Consider the following 20611-nt stretch of genomic DNA (forward strand, 5'->3'; position numbering starts at 1 on the left):
GATCCCCCGTGTATCATCATTGTATTATTATTCGTTCTATTTATACCTGTAACCTGCTTTGCAGTATAGTATAAGAAATGTTCCTGTTATAGTACATTTCTAGGGTTATTGTAAAGAATAAGTAACCAAATTTAAAAAATAATAGTAAGTAACCAAATTACATAGGGAGTGCTTATGATAGCTATATCAGCCAACATAGGATGGGTTATACTGCAGTAACCAACAAGCTCTAAAATCTCAGTGGCTTAAAATAATGAAGGTGTGTTTCTTTCCTAGAGTTCATGCTCTTCACAGTTTGAAAGAAGGGTGCTCTGTTCATTGTAGTCACTCAAGGACTATGACAGGAAGGTCATCCAGCATGTTAAATATTACTGATCCCTGAGACAAAGGGAAAGAAAAGAGAATACCAGAGGGTTTCACATCGATAATTAAACACTAGCAAAGTAACTCAAGGCACTTTATTGATAACAGCTAATAATTATATTATATTGTCCCAGTCAACATTATGCAGTGTCCAGGAAGTTCAAGTAAGCTCCTATGTACCCAGAAGAAGAGAAATAGCAAAAAAAAAAAAAAAAAAAAAATTATCACAATGGCCTAAGAAATTTATTTCATGTATCAATATTTTTTAACTCTTTAAAAGTTTTCAATTATTTTGGGGGTATCTATTTGTTTAAAAATAGCTAGAGTATTTTGCCTTGTAATGCTTATCTGATTACTTATCACATTTTCCTATTTGAACTGATAGTAACTTGATCTTTAATTAAATGTTTATTTTTTTTAAACATTTAAATTGACTTATTTTTCCAAATTTAGCTTCCCTTTTTCCATATTTGCTCATTTACTTTAATGTCCCATGTTTATACCTGCTTGTAAAATACTTGAAATATTTTTGAAATAAAATAAGTTTTGCACACTTATCCAGATGTGAAAAAGGAAGAGATTTTTAGGAAAATTATTTTTAAATTTATGATATACTATGACTTGCAAAATTATACTAAATAATAATTATGTTTAATAATTAAATCTTCTAGTTATAATAGTGTTTAAGTTGTTCATTGGTATTGACCTTACATATATAATCTAAGAAAAAAAGTTTTTTTATTCTAAATAACTAGCCCAACAATATTATTTTTGTTATCTCAAGGGAGTGACCGAATTGGTCACTTCTCTTTAAAGAGATAGATTTTTTTTCCTTTAACTCAATGTATGTATGTTATTTGAGAATAAAAATTTAATTATTTTAAGAGTGAATGGAAAGAAATCAAATGTTGAGAAACTAGGGTGTACTTTACTTAATTGCTTCATGCCAATGCAAATAGGTAAATATTATTTCAATGCTGGTTTTGAAGTCAAAACCCATACTTACCTATAATAGTATTTATATCCAAAAATATGACATATAGTTTTGACCTGCTATACATATAATTTATGATGATATATATTATCTGAATCTTAATGTTTAAATAGTTTTAAATAGTATCTACCTCATAAAGTTAATGTTTTGTAAAAACAGTTTTTAAATGTTCATTGGCAATTGAAGACACCAACATGTACCTTTAAATGACCAATTTTTGTTTAAAATTGTTTATCAAAGTTAGTAAATATATTGGACATTATAAAAGAAAATGTGTGGAGAGATTGTTATAATCTGAGATTGTTAGCTATACCTACAAATACAAAGACTTCAGTTCTAACTTCAGTGTGCTAACCCTCATAATATGCATGGGAGTTCCCAGATAGGAGCTCTCCTGTGATGATATAAAGTTATGGTCAATTATCAAGTGAAACTCATTTTTTAATCTCCTTAATACTTCATCATTCTATATCTCGCACTAATCTCATTTTTACTAAGTAAAACATTAAGAAGAAGTTATTTGTATGAGATTACATCTCAACAGTTTAGGGTTGTAGAGATAAATTTTTAGTAATGATTTGGTCCTTGTAGCAATTTTTTTGTAGTATAACATGCTACAGTCTCAAAGAACCCCAACAATTTAGTGGTGTACAACAACAAAATAATTTATTTCCTACATAGGTTCTTTGTGGAAATGATGCAGATGGAACCCCACCTACCGACAGACCCATGCAGGCTCCAAAAAAGTGGTAGGTGCATAGGGAGCCTAGAAGCAGTTGCAGAGTTCAGCCGTAAGCTGAGAAAGTAGTGAGTCCTAAAAACCCCTGGTTCTTTGTAATCTCAAAAGGAAGAATTTTGAGCAGGTCTCACAGGGTAGTTAGCAGATGTTTATTGGAAAGGTGGAATATGTAGACATTCAGAACAAACTGTATGAATCTACTCTGGGAGCTTGACATGTTCTTTATAGGGTTGAGGAATTTAAGAATTTTGATTCTTGGAATAGGACTGAATTTTTGAACCCCATCACCTCTGAAATTAGGGAAAATGCAAACACTTGTCCCAGGAAATTTTGCTCCCCTTTGATATGACAAGCAGGGTTCTTGGGACTTGGAAGGAGTAAAATCCCAGGAAATTCCTTTAGGCCTGTTTGAAACCTGTGCAATTCTGTCTTCTGTTACAAATATCTCTTTCTCCTGGAGCTTCTTGGAGATGAAACCTTTTAAACAATGAGTTCTTGCATCCTCCTTGAGGCTGAATATCTGTGGGGTAGAGGTGGTTATATCTTAGCTTCCTTTTTGTCCTAGGCCTATATTAGGACCTGCCTAAGAAAAGTTTCTTCATTCTTACCTGCTTTTGATAAGATTCCCCTGAGGTTTTAGTTTTTGTGATGCATGCATGTGTCCAAGTCCTCTGTGAGTTACTACCCCTCAGTGGCTCACCAATTCATGGTTGACACTCCAACCTAATAGAAAGAGAGACACACTGTGGTGACTCTGCTGGGCTTTGTTTGGCCCCACACCACATGTTGCTCTCATTCTCAGAATCAACTGAGGAACAGCTAATAATGGGAAATTACAGCATCCTAGCTAGCAGAAAGAGAATAGATGAGAAACTTGGTGAATGCACATGCACATGCACACACACACACACACACACACACAGTTACCATTTAACTGGACTTCTAATTGCCATTCTTCACTCCTATTCACATTTCCTTAGTCAATGCAAGTCATATGGAATAGCAAGCATAATTTACCCACAGGACAGCACTGAATGTCACATATCAATGGTTAGCAATAAATGATCCTCTTAGAGACAAAGGAGAAGTGAACATTTGGGAACAATTTTTCAGTCCACATCATAGAAGAATGTAATAAAGTTTTAGAATAGAGAATGGCAAAATACTGACCCTGCTGTTTTTCATCATGAAGGTTGAATTTAAAAAAAAAAAAATGGCAAAAGGAGGAATAACAGATTGGAAAAGTCAGATAAGTTTGTTGTGATCCAATCCAAGAATTTTTCAAATAGGAGAGCACGGTCAAATGCATTTGGTGCCAATGAATAATCAACTAAGAAGGTGATAGACATAATTCTTTTCTGTGTTTCTCAAAATGAGCAGGGCTAGAGTCTTCAAAAACTACATTTTATGTATATTGTCAAAGTGATAGTATAGTGAGCTCAGAAATGATTGAGGATTTCTCATCCTGATATAAGGCAGCCCGAATTAACATAAAATCCCTCCTGTGCTGTAAGTTTCTAGAAATCCTGGATAAAGTAAAACAATAGCAAAATATATTGCTGAAGGTGAAAGAAAGCAAGGAAAATCCCCAACTGCCCAGAAACAAAGAGGAAATGAAAAGATAAGGCCATAGCACTGAGCTCGTTGTTATGGAGGTGATAGGGAGAAAAGAAAGAGCTTTATAGAACCCATAAAAGTCATTTTTAAGGCTAAGGCTTGGGCTTTTAAAGCTTACCAAGATATAGGGGGAAATATCTTGTACCAACATGATGTTTCAGTATAGAGTCTCTGGCCAGAAACAAAATGTCCCATGTAAAAACTGAAAATCATAGCTATGGAAAAAGTTTATCGTGTGTTACTTCTGGTTGATGGATACTTAGATGTTGTTATTCTCTGAACTCTTCTGTATGTTTGGAATATTTCATATTTAACATGATACTAGTTTGAAAATATTGATAGAGATATTGAAATATGAAAGCTATCAGATAATAAAGTCATTCATGAGAGATATCCTGTTTAGGTTGTCAAATGAAACATTTTAAAACATCTAAAATATTTCTATAAGTACCAAAAAGTCCAAAAGTAAGTTTTCTGACTTAAAAAAAAAGACATACACAAACCTTCCTTGTTCCACAATATGAAGAAAGAAGAAATGAGTAAGATACTGCAAGAGATTTATTTGAATAGAGTTGGGGCTTTGTTCCTCTACAGAAAGGGAGGAATGTGAGGACCATATTCTAATCACAGACTTGTTGAGAGGAAACTTTAAGAAAACTTTCCTAAAAACTTGATTAAGTTTCCTTGCACTTAGCACACATGATAGACTGGTGTATTGTATATCCTGAAGAATCTCTAGATGGAAATCTGACTATTAGCTAGAAGTAGCAGGACAGAGAAAGATAGTAAAAAGTTATTTGGGGCAAACAATGAATTAGCTTCTCCTGGTTAGGTCTACTTTAATTGAGAATCATTCTTGTTGGAACTCCCCCAGAGAGTCTTGTGGCATAGATATTTTGCTTGACAACCTAAATGTGATATCCCTCACAACTGACTTTGATGCGTGGTAGCTTTTATATATCAATATCTCTGTCAATAATTCCAAATTAGCATCTTGTTTTAAAAATATGATACTGAGGGAGATAGGGGCAACAAGAAGCAAATGACTGTCAGAAAAGTCAAATATGAAAATTTCCAGAAAATGAAAAAAATAGAAGTTTATATCTATTCACCAGGGGGAGCTGGTGCCAGATGACAACTGCACTTAAATAGAACTTTCCTTTCTCACAATTTTCTCTTTTCCTGGGCTTTAGTATGAAGGTTTAAAATAAATATATGCATAGTGACATACCCTTAGGAAGTTAGGGGAAGAAGTCAAATGCTAAGTAATAAAAGAATATTAGGACCCCCCAAACACTGAACCACTACTAGTTATCTACCTAAATCAAATTGGGATGGATAAGGGGAGATTTTATGGTTGAATGAATTTCAGATATTTGATTATTGCAAAGGATCAGATATACTAAGATCTGTGCATTGTTAATAAAAGTGATTTTATACCTATTTATTTCAATGAGATACAGAATTATTTGAATAAGAACTTCAGAATAAATGAATACAACAGCTAAGAGGTTGTGGGTAAAGGGCTTGATATTTTGCAGATAGTAATCATTAGTGATACCAAAGTTAGGGTATGCAGTTGATTTGAGTTTGCTGTGATAAGGTATAGGCAAGTGATCTTCCTGGGGAGGTCACTTGCTTTGAAAGATAAAGAAGGCAAAAATGGTACTGGGCATGGAAAGCATTCAGACCATTGGCAATATTTGACACCTGTGGGAAAAAAAAGAGGAGATAATATGGCAAGGGAAACCTAGACTACCATAGAGACTTGAAAATATTTTGAGCAACCCAATAGTTTCACTGCAGCAGAGGAGTCCTGAAATGGTCAGAAAGGGCAAGTACCTGGTGCCTTCATGTTCTGCTTTCCTGGAAGAATATGGCCTTAAATACCACAGCAGATCCCCAAGGTGCTACAACTGAGATTGTCAGCTAACTGTACTCCCAACTGCTAAGTGGCATTTTATTTCTTAAAGGGGAATCTGGTACCCATCTATGGTTATCACATTCATTTACATATCAAAATCATCGAGAATGGTGATAACAATAGAAGGACAGGATGAACCACGATCTAAATCTTCTGTGTATTGGATTAGGGAGGTAATTTCTAGTGAAGATAAAGGCAAGGAACAGAGACTAATAGTGTGGACTACAGAAACTCATGGTTACAAATGAGTAACATAGAATAAATATTGAAATAGTAATTTTCAGTAAGATGTAATTGTTATTTAACTTCCCAGGAATAAGGTCCATGTACTGAGAGAGAAACAAAAGTATATAAAAATAGTTTTATTTTATTTTATTGAAGAGGTATATGGGAAGGACAGCTAGATTTTAGTTAAAACCAGAAGTTGAGACGGGTTGGTCGCAGTCACAGAGCGAGTGGGCAAGTGAGTCAGGCTGCCTACATCGTGGAGGTAGGCGGTGGGTAGCTAACCCGCCCAAAGAGCAGGCCAAGGACAGATATCATAACTGAGCGACCCCACCTGACCCCACCACCTAGGTTTGGGGCCATCACTGGTTGGTTGCAGTGGCGGAGTGAGCTGGAGGGTGAGTCAGGTCGCTTGCTTTGCAGAGGTAGCACGCGGGCACCCAATCCTCCTGTCTTGTGGAGCTGGGCAGTGCATTACCAACCCACCCAACCACCAGGCCAAAGACAGACGCCATCCCTGAACAACCCCGCCTGACTACCACGCAGAGGTTTGTCGCCATCATGGAGTTAGCCAGAGGCTTCTTTATAGACTGGTGCAGGCATTTTGAATTACTCCTGAGGGCATGGCCATCATCATTGGAAGGACAACTCCCTTCCTGAGACACCTATAGGAGGCTACAGGACCTGTGACAAGACCCAGGAACCAAGACGAGGAGTTACTGAGACACTCGGGACCAACTGAGAGCCACTGGAGAATATAACCCACCTGAAGGCCACCACTCCTAGAAGGCCAGCTTCCTATTGGAGCATCGCATCATCAAGTTCCTCCAAGACTTCAGGCTACTGAAGGGTAAGAGGTGAGTTACTGGAAATCTACAGAGACAATATTAGTCAATAGAGGAAATCTACAATATTGAACAGTTTCACTACAACTGGGGTAGATACCTGAACAATATGAGAAAACAAGGGAAGAAAATGTCCCAAACAAACCTAGATGGTATACCAAAATGACAGCATGGAAGAAGAAATGTCAGAAAGGGAGTTCAGAATGTACATAATCAAAATGATCAGGGAAGCAAACAATGAGAAGAAAGAGCAAATGCTTATAGGACTCCAAATACACAAAATTACAATAGACCCACACCAAGGCACATTATAATGAAAATACCTAACATACAAAATAAAGACAGAATTTTAAAGGCTGTGAGAGAAAAGAATCAAATTACATTCAGGAGGAAACCAATACGGATATCAGCAGATTTTTCAATCCAGACCCTAAAAGCTACAAGGGCCTGGAACAACATTTTTCAAGCTCTGAAAGAAAATGGATGCCAACCAAGAATCTTATACCCAGCAAAAATTACATTCAGATCTGACAATGAAATAAAATCTTTCCCTGATAAACAAAAGCTAAAAGAATTTACAAAAAGAAAGCCAGCACTACAGAACATTCTCAGCAAAATATTCCATGAGGAAGAGATGAAAAACAATGATGTAAATCAGCAAAGGGAGAAACTACCCTAAAGGAACAACCAAATAAAGGAGAAATCAAGTCATGTAAAAAAAAAATAAGCCAAATGACTGGAAATACAAATTATATCACTATAATAACCCTGAATGTTAATGGCCTGAACTCATCAATCAAAAGACGTAGACTGGCAGATTGAATTAAAAAGAAAGATCCAACAAATTGCTGCCTGCAAGAGACTCATTTCATAGAAAGAGATACCCATAGATTAAAGGTGAAAGGATGGGAAAAAATATACCATGCACATGGACACAGCAAAAAAGCTGGAGTATCCATCCTCATTTCAGATAATGTGGACTTCAAGTCAAAGTTAGTCAGAAGAGATAAAGAAGGACATTTCATACTGCTTAAGGGAAGCATAAATCAGCAAAACATAACAATCATAAATATCTATGCCCCGAACATTGGCTCATCCATGTACATCAAACAAATCCTTCGCAATTCCAGAAATAAAATAGACCACAACACAATAATACTAGGTGATTTTAACACACCTCTCTCACCACTGGATAGATACTCCAAACAAAAACTGAACAAAGAAACCATAGATCTCAATAACACAATCAATAATTTAGACTTAACTGACTTATGTAGAATATACCATCCAACAAAGAACGAATACACTTTCTTCTTAGCAGCACATGGATCCTTCTCTAAAATAGACTATATATTATGCTACAAAGCTACTGTTAGCAAATACAAGAAGATAGAGATACTACCTTGTAGTCTATCGGATCATAATGGATTGAAATTAGAAATAAATGACAGAATAAAAAACAGAAATTACTCCAACACCTGAAGATTAAATAATATGCTATTGTATGATGATGGATAACAGAAGATATCAGAAAGGAAATTAAAAAATTCTTAGAGGTAAATGAGAACAAAGAAACAACATATCAAATCTCTGGGACACTATGAAAGCAGTTCTTAGAGGAAAATTTATTTTATGGAGTGCATTCAATAAAAGAAGAAAAAAATCAACAAATAAACAACTGAACACTACGGCTCAAAGCCCTAGAAAAAGAAGAACAGAGCAACACCAAAAGTAGTAGAAGACAGGAAATAGTTAAACTCAGAGCTGAAATCAACAAAATTGAAACAAAAGAAACAATCAAAAAAACTGACAAAATAAATAGTTGGTTCTTTGAAAAAATAAACGAAATTGATAAACTCTTCCCCACACTAACAAAGATAAGAGAGAAACCCCAAGTTACTAAAATTCAGAACGAACAAGGACATATCACAACAGACACGAGTGAAATACAAAACATAATTAGAAGCTATTTTGAATATCTATACTCCAACAAAATAGAAAGTCTCGAAGACATCAACAGGTTTCTAGTGACATATGAATTACCTAAACTGAACGAGGAGGACATACACAATTTAAATAGATCAATTTCAAGTAATGAAATAAAAGAAGTCATCAAAAGCCTACCAACAAAGAAAAGTTGAGGACCAGATGGGTTCTCAGCAAAGTTCTACAAAACCTTTAAAGAAGAGCTCATTCCAATACTCCTCAAAGTATTCCATGAAATAGAAGAGGAGGGAACTCTCCCAAACTCATTCTATGAAGCCAATATCACCCTGATATCTAAACCAGACAGAGACACATTGAGGAAAGAAAATTTCAGACCAATATCCTTAATGAACATCAACACAAAAATTCTCAAAAAAATTTTAGCAAATTGCATACAAAAATATATTAAAAAGATAGTGCATCACGATCAAGTGGGTTTTATCCCAGGGATGCAAGGTTGGTTCAACATCCAGAAATCAATAAATGTAATTCACCATATGAATAGACTTAAAGTCAAGAATCACATGATTATTGCAATAGGTGCAGAAAAAGCATTTGATCAAATACAGCATCCCTTCATGCTCAATACACTAGAAAAAATAGGGATAGTGGGAATATTCCTTAGCATTGTAAAGGCTGTCTATGCTAAGTACATGGCCAATATCATTCTAAATGCTGAAAAACTGAAAGCATTCCCCCTAAAAACTGGAACAAGGCAGGGATGCCCTTTTTTACCACTTCTATTCAACATTGTCCTCGAAACTCTAGCCAGAGAAACTAGAGAGCAAGGAAATTAAAGGGATACGAATTGGAAAAGAAGAACTCAAACTATCCATATTTGCTGATGACATAATTATATATTTAGAGGAGCTGTGAAAATCCACCAGAAAACTTTTAGAACTCATAAGTTAATTCAGCAATGTAGCAGGATATAAGATTAATGCTCATAAATCCAATGCATTTTTTACATAAGTGATGAATCTTCAGAAAGAGAAGTTAGGAAAATTACCCCATTCACAATAGCTTTGAAAAAAATAAAATCCTTGGGAATCAATCTAACAAAAGAGGTGAAAGACCTCTACAATTTGAACTACATAACACTAAAAAAAGAAATTAAAGAAAACCTTAGAAGACGGAAAGATCTCCCATGTTCTTGGATAGGCAGAATTAATATTGTCAAAATGGCCATACTACCAAAAGTGCTATACAGATTCAATGCAATTCCGATTAAAATTCTAATTATATACCTCACAAATATTGCAAGCAACCATGAAGTTCATATGGAAAAAATAAGAAACCCAGAATAGCTAAAGCAATCCTCAGCAGTTAGACTAAAGCAGAGGGTATCACAATACCCGAACTTCAACTATACTACAAAGCAATTGTAACAAAAATGGCATGGTATTGGTACCAAAATAGACAGGTAGATCAATGGTACAGAATAGAGGACACAGACACAAATCCAAATGAATACAATTTTCTCATACTAGACAAAGGTGCCAAAAATATGCAATGGAGGAAAGATAGCCTCTTCAACAAATGGTGCTGGAAAAACTGGAAATCCATATGCAACAGAATGAAACTAAACCCCTGTCTCTCACCCTGCACAAAACTCAACTTACAATGGATCAAGGACCTTGAAATCAGACCAGAGACCCTGCATCTTATAGAAGAAAAAGTAAGTCCAAATCTTCAACATGTCAGCTTAGGACCAGACATCCTCAACAGGACTCCCATAGCACAAGAAATAAAAGCAAGAATCAATAACTGGGATAGATTCAAACTAAATAGCTTTCTGTCAGCCTAGGAAACTATCAGCAATGCGAAGAGAGAGCCTACAGAGTGGGAGAAAAATCTTTGTCATTCATACTTCAGATTACGCACTAATTTCCAGAATATATAAAGAACTCAGAAAACTCTACACGAAGAATACAAATAACCCAATCAACAAATGGGCTAAGGATATGAACAGACACTTCACAGAAGAAGATCTACAAGCAATCAACAAACATGAAAAAATGTTCACCATCTTTAGTAATAAGAGAAATGCAAATCAAAACTACCCTAAGATTCTATCTCTCCCCATTTAGAATGGTGATTATCAAGAATACAAGCAACAACAGGTGTTGGAGAGGATGTGGGGAAAAAAGTACACTCATACATTGCTGGTGGGGCTGCAAATTAGTGCAGCCACTCTGGAAAGCAGTGTAGAGATTCCTTAGAAAACTTGGAATGGACCCACCATTTGACCCAGCTATCCCACTCCTCAGCCTATACCCAAAGGACTTAAAATCAGCATACCACAGAGATACAGCCACTTCAGTGTTCATAGCTGCTCAATTTACAATAGTCAGATTTTGGAACCAACCTAGATGCCCCTCCATTGATGAGTGGATAAAGAAACTGTGGTATATATATACAATGGAATATTACTCAGCCATTAATAATAATAAAATTATGGCGTTTGTAGGCAAATGGATGCAGTTGGAGAATATCATGCTAAGTGAGATAAGCCAATCTCAAAAAACCAAAGAACAAATGATCTCACTGAAAAGCAGATTGTGACACATATAGGGGGTGGGAAGGCGGCATGAATGGAGGAAGAAGGGACTGTATAGAGGGAAAAGAGAGGTGGGAGGGGTGGGGGGAGAAGAAATAACAGAATGAATCAAAAACTATTACCCAAGGAAAATGTATGATTATAAAAATGGTATGCCTCTACTTCATGGACAAACAGAGAAAAAAGATGTATCCCATTTGTTTAAAATAAAAATTAATTTTAAAAAATCCAGAAGTTGAAGTTTGAAGATATAATGGAATTAGTTCATCACAGGTCTGGAAATGCAGAGAAAAAAAATAATAGATTTTGAGTAGAAATGGAATTGGGTGGGGTGAATCAGATTAGAGGTACTGACATTTCTAGGTTTGAGGAATAATCAGTTCAAGCTCAGGCTTTTGCTCTTCTAAGTCAATGGGTTGACTATGTTGGGGATACCTGTTCCTTTATGCAGCTTTCAATGAGGAGCATAAAACTAGGAAATGAATTGTATTTTGATGCCAAATGAATTGTTGACCCACTGAAGGTTAGACATTTTAGGCACAAATGTAATGGAATAAAATTGGAGTTGATAGGCAATTGGAATAATAATAGGAAAAAACTTGAAGCCAGATAATGAGGCTGATTAAAAACAACTCTGATTTTATAAGGTCTTTTTTTTTAGTATGATGACTGTTGTTAAGTCAGAAGTGTGATTATTTTCCAGACATTAAAAGATGATTGTTTATATTTATCTGAAGTGATTATGTAATAAGGTACAGAAAAAGAGACATCAAAATGAGCTTCAAACATTTTCCTTTTAAATGAAGTTAAAAGCGTATATACATATATGGAAAATGTATATATGCATAAAATGGAATATTATTTAACCATAAAAAGAAATGAAGTACTACTATTTAATGCAATATGAATGAACTTTGAAAATAATATGCTAAGTTCAAGAAGCAAAATACAAAAAAAAAATCATGTTATTCTATCTGTAGCAAATATCCAGAATAGATAAATACATAGAGACAAAACATAGACTGGGAGTTGACAGGAACTGAGGGATATGTGGAATGAAAAGCAATTGCTTAATGGAAGAGATCCTTTTGGAAGATGAAAATGTTTCAGAAATATATAGAAGTAACTATGAATATACTAAAAGCCACTGAATTAGTTGCTTTAAAGTGATCAAATTTATGTTATGTGAATTTCACCTCGATTTCAAAAGGACATAATAAGAATCACTTTAAATGGTTTAAAATAGTGTTGGAAAGCTTTCAGGAATTAAGTACTCTTATTACTGTGGGAATATAAATTAGTAAGATAATTTAAGAATGATATATCAATATATTTCAAAAATAACTTATTCCCTGACTCTTTCACTGGCAACTCAAGATATTAATCCTAAAACTATATCCTATAGCTTTAGTCTAGATATTTCATCCTCCAAATATATATTTGGGAATAATAACAAGTTTTAATTATGAATATTGTGGTTTTCTTTACATCCCTCAGAAGCAGGAAGTTTGGTTTAAATTTTTAGAGTCTCAAAATTTAAAGGAATCTCATCTACTGCCAGAGTCCTTTTCTCAACATCTCTATGACAAGCTCTTAGAAAATTCTCAGGGGAAAAAATTAAGGATACAACTTATTGTGTACTAAGGCAGCAGTTTTCTGGACAAATTTACTTAAAAGAATAGTTTCCCTCTGCTGTTTTTGCTGTTTACTTGTATCCTTAAAACACATCCTAATTGTGTCCACAAAGAACAAAACTACTCTGTTGAACCTGAAATTCTTTAGAAGGCAACTGTCCTCTAGGTTGAACTTTCCTGGTTCTTTATAACATGCATTCATGAAAATGCATATACAATCTCTAGGCTCTTCGTTAATCACTAATACTAACGGAAAGCTTATCCATTGTAATAGCTAGTAGGCTGAAAAATAATACCAAAAATATTTTATTTTTGTTCAACAAAAAACACATCAAAGTAAGACACCATGGCATTTCCTTAAGATATTCAAATGTACTTTATTTTAAGATTAAAATAAAATCCTGGCATCCTGCAAATTTATGAGCCAAGTTTTATATGGGAAATTATTATTATGTTAAATTACGAGTCCCTGAAAAATAAAGCTTTACAAAAGAAATGCTGGCACAACCTTAATTGCTGTTCAAAATGTTGACATTTTAATCTACATAAACACTCTAATAATATCCTCCTTTCTGTGTATCTAAGCTTTCAAAGCTATTTAAAGCCTTTGGTATTTATATAATGTAGGTTTGTAGGACCCTTTTAAAAAAAAAACCCTTTAAAAACAAAATCATTCATTTGGACTGACTAGATGAAAAACATGAGCACACAAGTATTCAGATTCAATATCATGATTCCCTCAGCATCATGATTATATGAGTTTTATAAAGTCCAGTTCTGTGGGGAACTGGGAAAGTGCTTTCTAGAACTTCTAGCATTTGGATATATTCCCTATTCTATTTCTTTGGCTAAAATGCCTTCATTTGCATTTTCTACTAAAATTTTTACTGAATTTTTTGGATATGCATACCAAACATATTTTCACTGAGTTCTGCTTTTATGTCTGTTATTAATTAAATCAATAGTATTGTTTCCTTCAAAAGGAAATTCAAAGAATTATCCAGGAAATAACAATCCAAACCCAGAGGATTAGCTCTCAATTTGAGCTTCCAGGCAAACATTCATAAAGCCCACCCTGACTGCACCTTGCCCTGGCATCAGACCTTAACAAAGGGAAACAAAAACATACAGGTTTCTGATTGCTCTTACAACTTAGTATTGTATAGACATTTCAGGGAACAACAATGAAAATTTGAAAAGATTATATTTAAACTATATCATGAATAAATATATAGAATTTAGCTGAGATGGGCATTTCTGATATAATGTGATGACAGACACTGAATAACCAGAGAACATTTGGTCATGTGTTTCTTGAGAAATAACCTGAAATAATGATCAAGCAAATGAATGCCACAATATTCATATACTGAAGCTTCTGGTTTCGTACCTGGGATTTCTAGTCTTTGTGTTCAACAATAATTCTGCATTTGGGAGTTCCAATTTCTTCAAATATTGAACTCAATAATTATTTATTTCACTAAGGGAGTATCACTCAAACTGTTTTGTGTTTTGAGGTTTTCAATTGCTTTTTAATTTTTAAAACCATTCCATATTATCTTGAAGCACAAATTACATAGACTAAGATGGACAAGTTTTAAATATACAGCTCAGTGATTTCTGACCATTTTAAAATTAATACACTTCTAAAAAAAGTTTAGATTTAGAAAAAAATTGAGAACATGGTATAGAGTTCCTGTATTTTCCATACTTTACTTCATACACCATACCCTATTATTAGTATTTTCATTAGTGCTTTATATTTTTATAATTAGTGAACCAATGTTGATATATTACTATTAATAATTAATAATTAATATAATTAATACATATAATAAGTACATATAGCATATAATGAAGTACATAGTTCACATTAAGATCTCTTTAGGATGTAGGTTCTATGGGTTCTAACAAATCTATAATTCTATATATATATATACCACTGCAGTATCATTAAAAAAAAAACGTTTTATTACTCTAAAAATCCCCTGTTCCTTACCTATTCATTGTTATTCCATCTCCCCAAAACCCTGGCAAGCACTGATCTTTGCCTTTGCAGACAAGTTTTTTTTTTTTTTTTTGAACTTGGAAATATGCATATGTTTCCTCCAGTCTTTTAACTTATCATTTTTACTTCTTTTTTAAAATTTTTATTAGATGTCAATAGACTTTTATTTTATTCATTTATTTTTATGTGGTGCTGAGGATTGAACCCAGTGCCTCACACATGCTAGGCAAGCACTCTACCACTGAGCCACAACCCCAGCCCTATCATTTTTACTTCTTTAAGGGATTATGCTTTGGGTGTTATATGGAAAGAAATATAGCCAAACCCAAAGTTATCTAGATTTTCTGTTATGTTATCTTCTAAAACTTTTGTTTTAGTTTGCATATTCACACTGTTCAGTTGGATGACTTGCTCTGCAGGGTGGGTGGCAGCACTGCTCTGGGCTCTTCTGAAGAACAAGGACTTTAGTAAGAAGAGGGTGTCAAACTTCACGAAGTTCTTTACTGTCCTCAGTGGCTGCTTCTTCAAGGGGGAAGTGCTACTTCCCAGAGCTTGGATCTGTCTGACTCTGGATCCCAGTATTCCATTGTGTTCTATCAAGTTCAACATTTCTTTCATCTTCTTCCTCATTTTCAAAAATCATTGTTTTCTGATTGGACAGATTATAGAGGTCAAGTTTTCAGGCTCTGCCTTCTTTTTCTGTGGCCTTCTGCACTAGATTAGGGTGGCCTGGATGCTGCCATTGACAGGGAGCGCTCCAACCTTCCACTTCCTTTTCAGGACTTAGGCTCCTTCTCTTTAGCCGCTTCTTCGACTGTGCATGGGGACAGACAGGGGGATACTCCAAGCTGCTCTCCTCCCTGGTGCTGGACTCGGCCTCTGCTCTGGGTTCAACTGCTCACACCAGTGGGGTCTGCCTGAGTTGTCGCAGGCTCCCTGCCCCCGCTCTGTGCTGGGTGTGTGGCTCTGTTCCTCAGGCCCCAAGTCTCAGGTTGGGGGTGGCTTCTCTTCTTTTTTTTTTTTTTTTCTGTTTTCTTTTCTAAATGCTGCCTTCACTGTCCTCTTCCTCAGTAAGAAAGACTTTGTTTCCTTTCTCCTTCTCCAAGTCGGCTTTCTCTGAAAGCTTACATCTTTTTTTCTTATGTCTTCTTTGACTGAGTGCTTGATCATCTTCCTCAGCAGAAATGTCCTCAGGAAAACTGAGTTGAGATATCCCACCTTCAGAGAGGCCTTGAAACTTTTTGATTAGTTTGCAGAGACGCTTCCGGTTGAAGGGAGAGATGTTTTTCTTTTGATTATTTCCAAGAGTCGGTCCACAACAGCCTTATAGTCTAACTGGAAAAGTAGCCCTTTGTTTTCCAAGGTGCCACAGTCCTTTCTCTTTCATCACTCATTCTCTCTGTCCTCGAGTGGTATTTGCTCAGTGCTGTCTTCTTTCTGCCTTTTTCCAAGCTGCCTCGTTTTCAAGAGTCTCCTTTTCAGAGAAGTCACCATCACCCACATTGGTTTTCTGCTCCTCCACTGTGTCTATAGGTATGAGAGGAGACTGATCTACAATGACTTCAAAAACACATCTAGCTATAGTCTGTACCAGTATGTGATCCTTGGTCTTGGCAGCAATTTTGCAGAATGGGTCATTAAACTTGAGGTTCTGATTTGCCAAAAGCTCTTTCCCTCCCACTTTGGAGAGTTCATCCAGATAAATATCAATGAAATGGAATCTCACTCCATCAGGAGACTGGCTCTCAGCTCACAGGATCTCCTTCATCAGAACATCTAGAAAAAGCTTGATTTGGTTTTCCTCCCAGCCATTTCGTTTCAGAACTTCAAAAGACTATTTCAGAACCAGGCGAATCAGCATGTAGTATTTGCCCAGGCACAGCTTGTCTATTCTCTTCCATTCTTGATTCATGGTTTGCCAAAAGGTCTGAATAAACAGGTGCTCTGCAGAAGGGTACATCCTGCACCCACATGCAGTAAAAGAGTCCTTTCCATATTTTTAGGAGTTCTTCTTGGCTGAAACCTCCTGTCTTGCTCTGTGTCTTCACAGTGAGGTACTGGCACAGCTGGACACCAGCTGCTGAGCAAACTGGACCTAGGCGAGTTGTATGGCAGGACCCATCGCACCCACCCGAGCATCTGTGTAGCTTTATAATAAGTCTTGAAAGCAATAGCACTAGTCTTCGAACTTTGTTCTTCTCTTTAAATATTGTGTTATGCTGGATCTTTTACTTTTCCATATACTCCTAGAATCAAATTGTTGATATTCAAGAAATAATTTTATGGGACTTTGAGCAGGATTGAGCTGAACTTACAGATCATGTTAGGAAGAATTGATATAACTAATAAAATTAGTTCTGCATATCCATAAACACAGAATAGTTCTGCATTCATTTGTATCTTCTTTGATTTCTCCATCAGGTAATTTTCCTCATGTAGATAGAAAAGAGGTAAAAGTTTATTGAAAGAAAGAATGATTAAATTATTAATGATAATGATTAATCAGGAGGAATTTAAATGCCTCCTGAACCTGAGAAATATAATGCATATGCAGATTGAAGAAGCCCCATGGAAACTAATTAGAACAAGCCAAAAGCTATCTACACTAACATGCATTGTAATCACATCACCAAATGTAAAAATCATGTGTATTTTGGGGTCTTTTGTTTGTTTATTTTATTGGAGATTAAACCCAGAGCCTTGCACATGCTAAGCATGCACTGTACCACCAAGTTACACCCCCACACTTTGTCTGTTCAGAGTACATATTTTCTTCTCTTTATTATACCTTGTAATCTTTTGTTGAAGCAAGACATCATTTATCAAGTTATGAAAACTAAGGTAACTATACTTTCGATGTGCAGTTTTATATTAATATGGCTAGGAATTAGTGCAAAAGAAAAAATATTCTGACATTTGTTTAAATTACAAGAACAACTTTGTTCAAGTGTATTGCAATAGGTGTTAAAACTATCACAATAGGGTAAAGAGCTTTGGCTCATCTCTCTCTACAGCAAAATCAATGGATTTGTAGCCAATGATAGGGTGAGGGACTCAATGATTAGAAAGTTGTTAAGAAGAGATATCAAAGACACTTGCTAAACTGACGCCAGAATTTTTGCAGGTCAGGATGATCAGATTCCAAAGAAGAGTATTCTCTCTAAACTGGTTTAACAGAATTCTTGCTAAAACTGGATAGGCAGGCTAAGGACAAAGCCCAAGGATGAAGTCAAGTGAAAAGAAGGCTCAAAGGAGCCTGTCTAAAATTTGGGCAAGAAGAGAGTATTTGTCATTAGGCTGTGTCTAATATTTTCAATTGCTGTTGGTACAAGTGGCTTTATATCCTAATAGTGTCCTTGTTTTTCTCCCCTCCCCTGTTTTCTTTGAGTTTACCCAAGAAATTGTTCTTGAACACAGTGTCTCTTTTTTGGCTTTTTTGATTTTAATCCATTGTTATTTTATTGAAGCCTTATCAATTTGGTGGTAAGGAGTGGAGAAGGGGAACATTTTTCTTATTTTATTATCAAATCTCATTTTTAGTAGGCTTAAGTCCCTTTGCCGTGACATTCAGTACTTTTTCTCCTTCTTCTCCTTCTTCTTATCTTCTTACATGAGACTGGAAGACTAGATAGAGACTGGGTCTGGCCAATTGTGCTACCCAAATCAATAAAGTTTTAGTGCAGTACTTTCACTTGAGAACAGGTTTCTGTCCTGGAGAATACTTTCTTTATATCTCTAAGTTGTTACTTTTCTTCTTGGTGTGTTTATAAATGTTTACAGTTTCCTTTCCTCTGTCTACAAAAAGGATTTTTCTCTAATCTTTTTTTATAAAATTTTGTATTTGTTCTAATTAGTTATATATGACAGAAGAATGCATTTCAATTCATAGTACACAAATGGAGCACAACTTCTCATTACCTGGCTGAACATGATGGAGAGTCACACATGCAATCATACATGTATATACATAGGGTAATAATATCCATCTTATCCTACCATCCTTCACACCTCACACCCCTCTTCTCCCCTCACTTCCCTCTGCCCATTATTCCTGATGGACATAGATGCAAAATCTCTCAATAAAATTCTGGCAAATTGCATACAAGAACATATTTAAAAAATTCTTAGAGGTAAATGAGAATATCAATACAACATATCAAAATCTCTAGGACACTATGAAGGCAGTGCTAAGAGGAAAGTTCGTTGCATTGAGCTAATTCATTAAAAGAATAAAAGGTAAATAAGTAAATGAATTAGCTTTACATCTCAAAGCTCTAGAAAAAGAAAAATCAACACCAAAAGTAGTAGAAGACAGGAAACAATTAAAATCAGAGCTGAAATCAATGAAATTGAAACAAAAGAAATAATTCAAAAAATTGACAAAACAAAAACTTGGTTTTTTGAAAAATTAAATAAAATTGATAAACCCTTAGACTAGGGAAAAGAAAGAAAACTCAAATTACTAAAAGTTGTGATGAAAAAAGAAATTTCATGAAGGACTCTACTGAAATACAGAAGATAACTAGAAGCTATTTTGAAAATTTATACTCCAATAAAATAGAAAATCTCAAAGACATGGACAAATTTCTAGAGACATATGATCTACCCAAACTGAATCAGGAGAACATACACAATTTAAACAGATCAATTTTAAGCAATGAAATAGAAGATGTCATCAAAAGCTTACCAACCAAGAATAGACCAGGACCAGACAGATTTTCAGTCAAGTTCTACAAGACATTCAAAGAACTAATACCAATACTCCTCAAATTATTCCATGAAATAGAAAAAGGGGGAACCCTTCCAAACTCATTCTATGAGGCTATTTTGACAATGTTACCAAAATCAGACAGAGACACAGCAAGGATTTTTCTCTAATTTTTACTGCAAGAAATTAATAGGTCTTCTAGAGGTCAAATCCATAAAAATATCCATCCCTCCCCAGTGTTTGGGCTCCTAAGAGTTTTTGACTCTCAAGCTAACCTACACTTAGCTTCCAGCAGTTTGTCAAAATTACCCATCTGTGGGTTGCTGCCAATTACTGGTTCCAGCAGTTTCTGCTGACATTATGCTGATCTGTGATACTCTGTATTCACCTATCCACAATTCATTGTGGTAATTTTCCCTGTAATTTCAATTCTCCAATATCTCGAGAAGTCTTTTTTTCCAGTTTCTTTGGCTTTTTAAAAATCATTGTTGTGAGCTCCTTACTCAGAACTGAAAATGAGTTCAATAACTTTTTATACATATATGAAGACATAATTTACCAAGATCAAGATGTAGGATATTTCTATCTCCAAAATGTCCCCCTTGCATCTTTTAAAACTTACTTTCTCATAATGGCAACCAATAATCTGAAATAGATAGATAGATAGATAGATAGATAGATAGATAGATAGATAGATCATATCAACATATCTTTAGCCTGTTCTAAAACTGCATAAATGGAACTATACAAATGTGCTTTATTGTATAATTTTTTAAAAGATTCATATGGTTGGGTTATCAATTAATTATTTTTATTGCTATTTAAATAGTTTATTTTCCTGTTTATTGACATGTGGGTTGTTTCCTTACTGTGTTTTTGTTTGCTTTCCTATTATGCATAAAGTTGTAATGAGCCTTCTTTTTAAAATTTTTTTATTTTGATTCATTGTACACAAATTGGGTAGACTTTCTTTCACTGATTGTACACAAAGTAGAGTCATACCATTTT

At 35.0% G+C, this 20611-nt stretch overlaps 1 pseudogene across 1 annotated transcript; it reads right to left on the reverse strand.

Annotated features, from left to right (window-relative positions):
• Positions 1-15917: 15917 nt before the first annotated feature.
• Positions 15918-19962, reverse strand: LOC306651149 (ribosomal RNA processing protein 1 homolog B-like; annotated as a pseudogene). The gene is made up of 2 exons: positions 19913-19962; positions 15918-17034 (listed from the first exon to the last, which is right to left on the reverse strand). The product of its transcript is annotated as a ribosomal RNA processing protein 1 homolog B-like (transcript).
• Positions 19963-20611: the final 649 nt, after the last annotated feature.

The sequence above is a fragment of the Sciurus vulgaris genome (genome assembly GCF_902686455.1).
Source record: "Sciurus vulgaris genome assembly, chromosome: X".
NCBI lineage: Eukaryota > Metazoa > Chordata > Mammalia > Rodentia > Sciuridae > Sciurus > Sciurus vulgaris.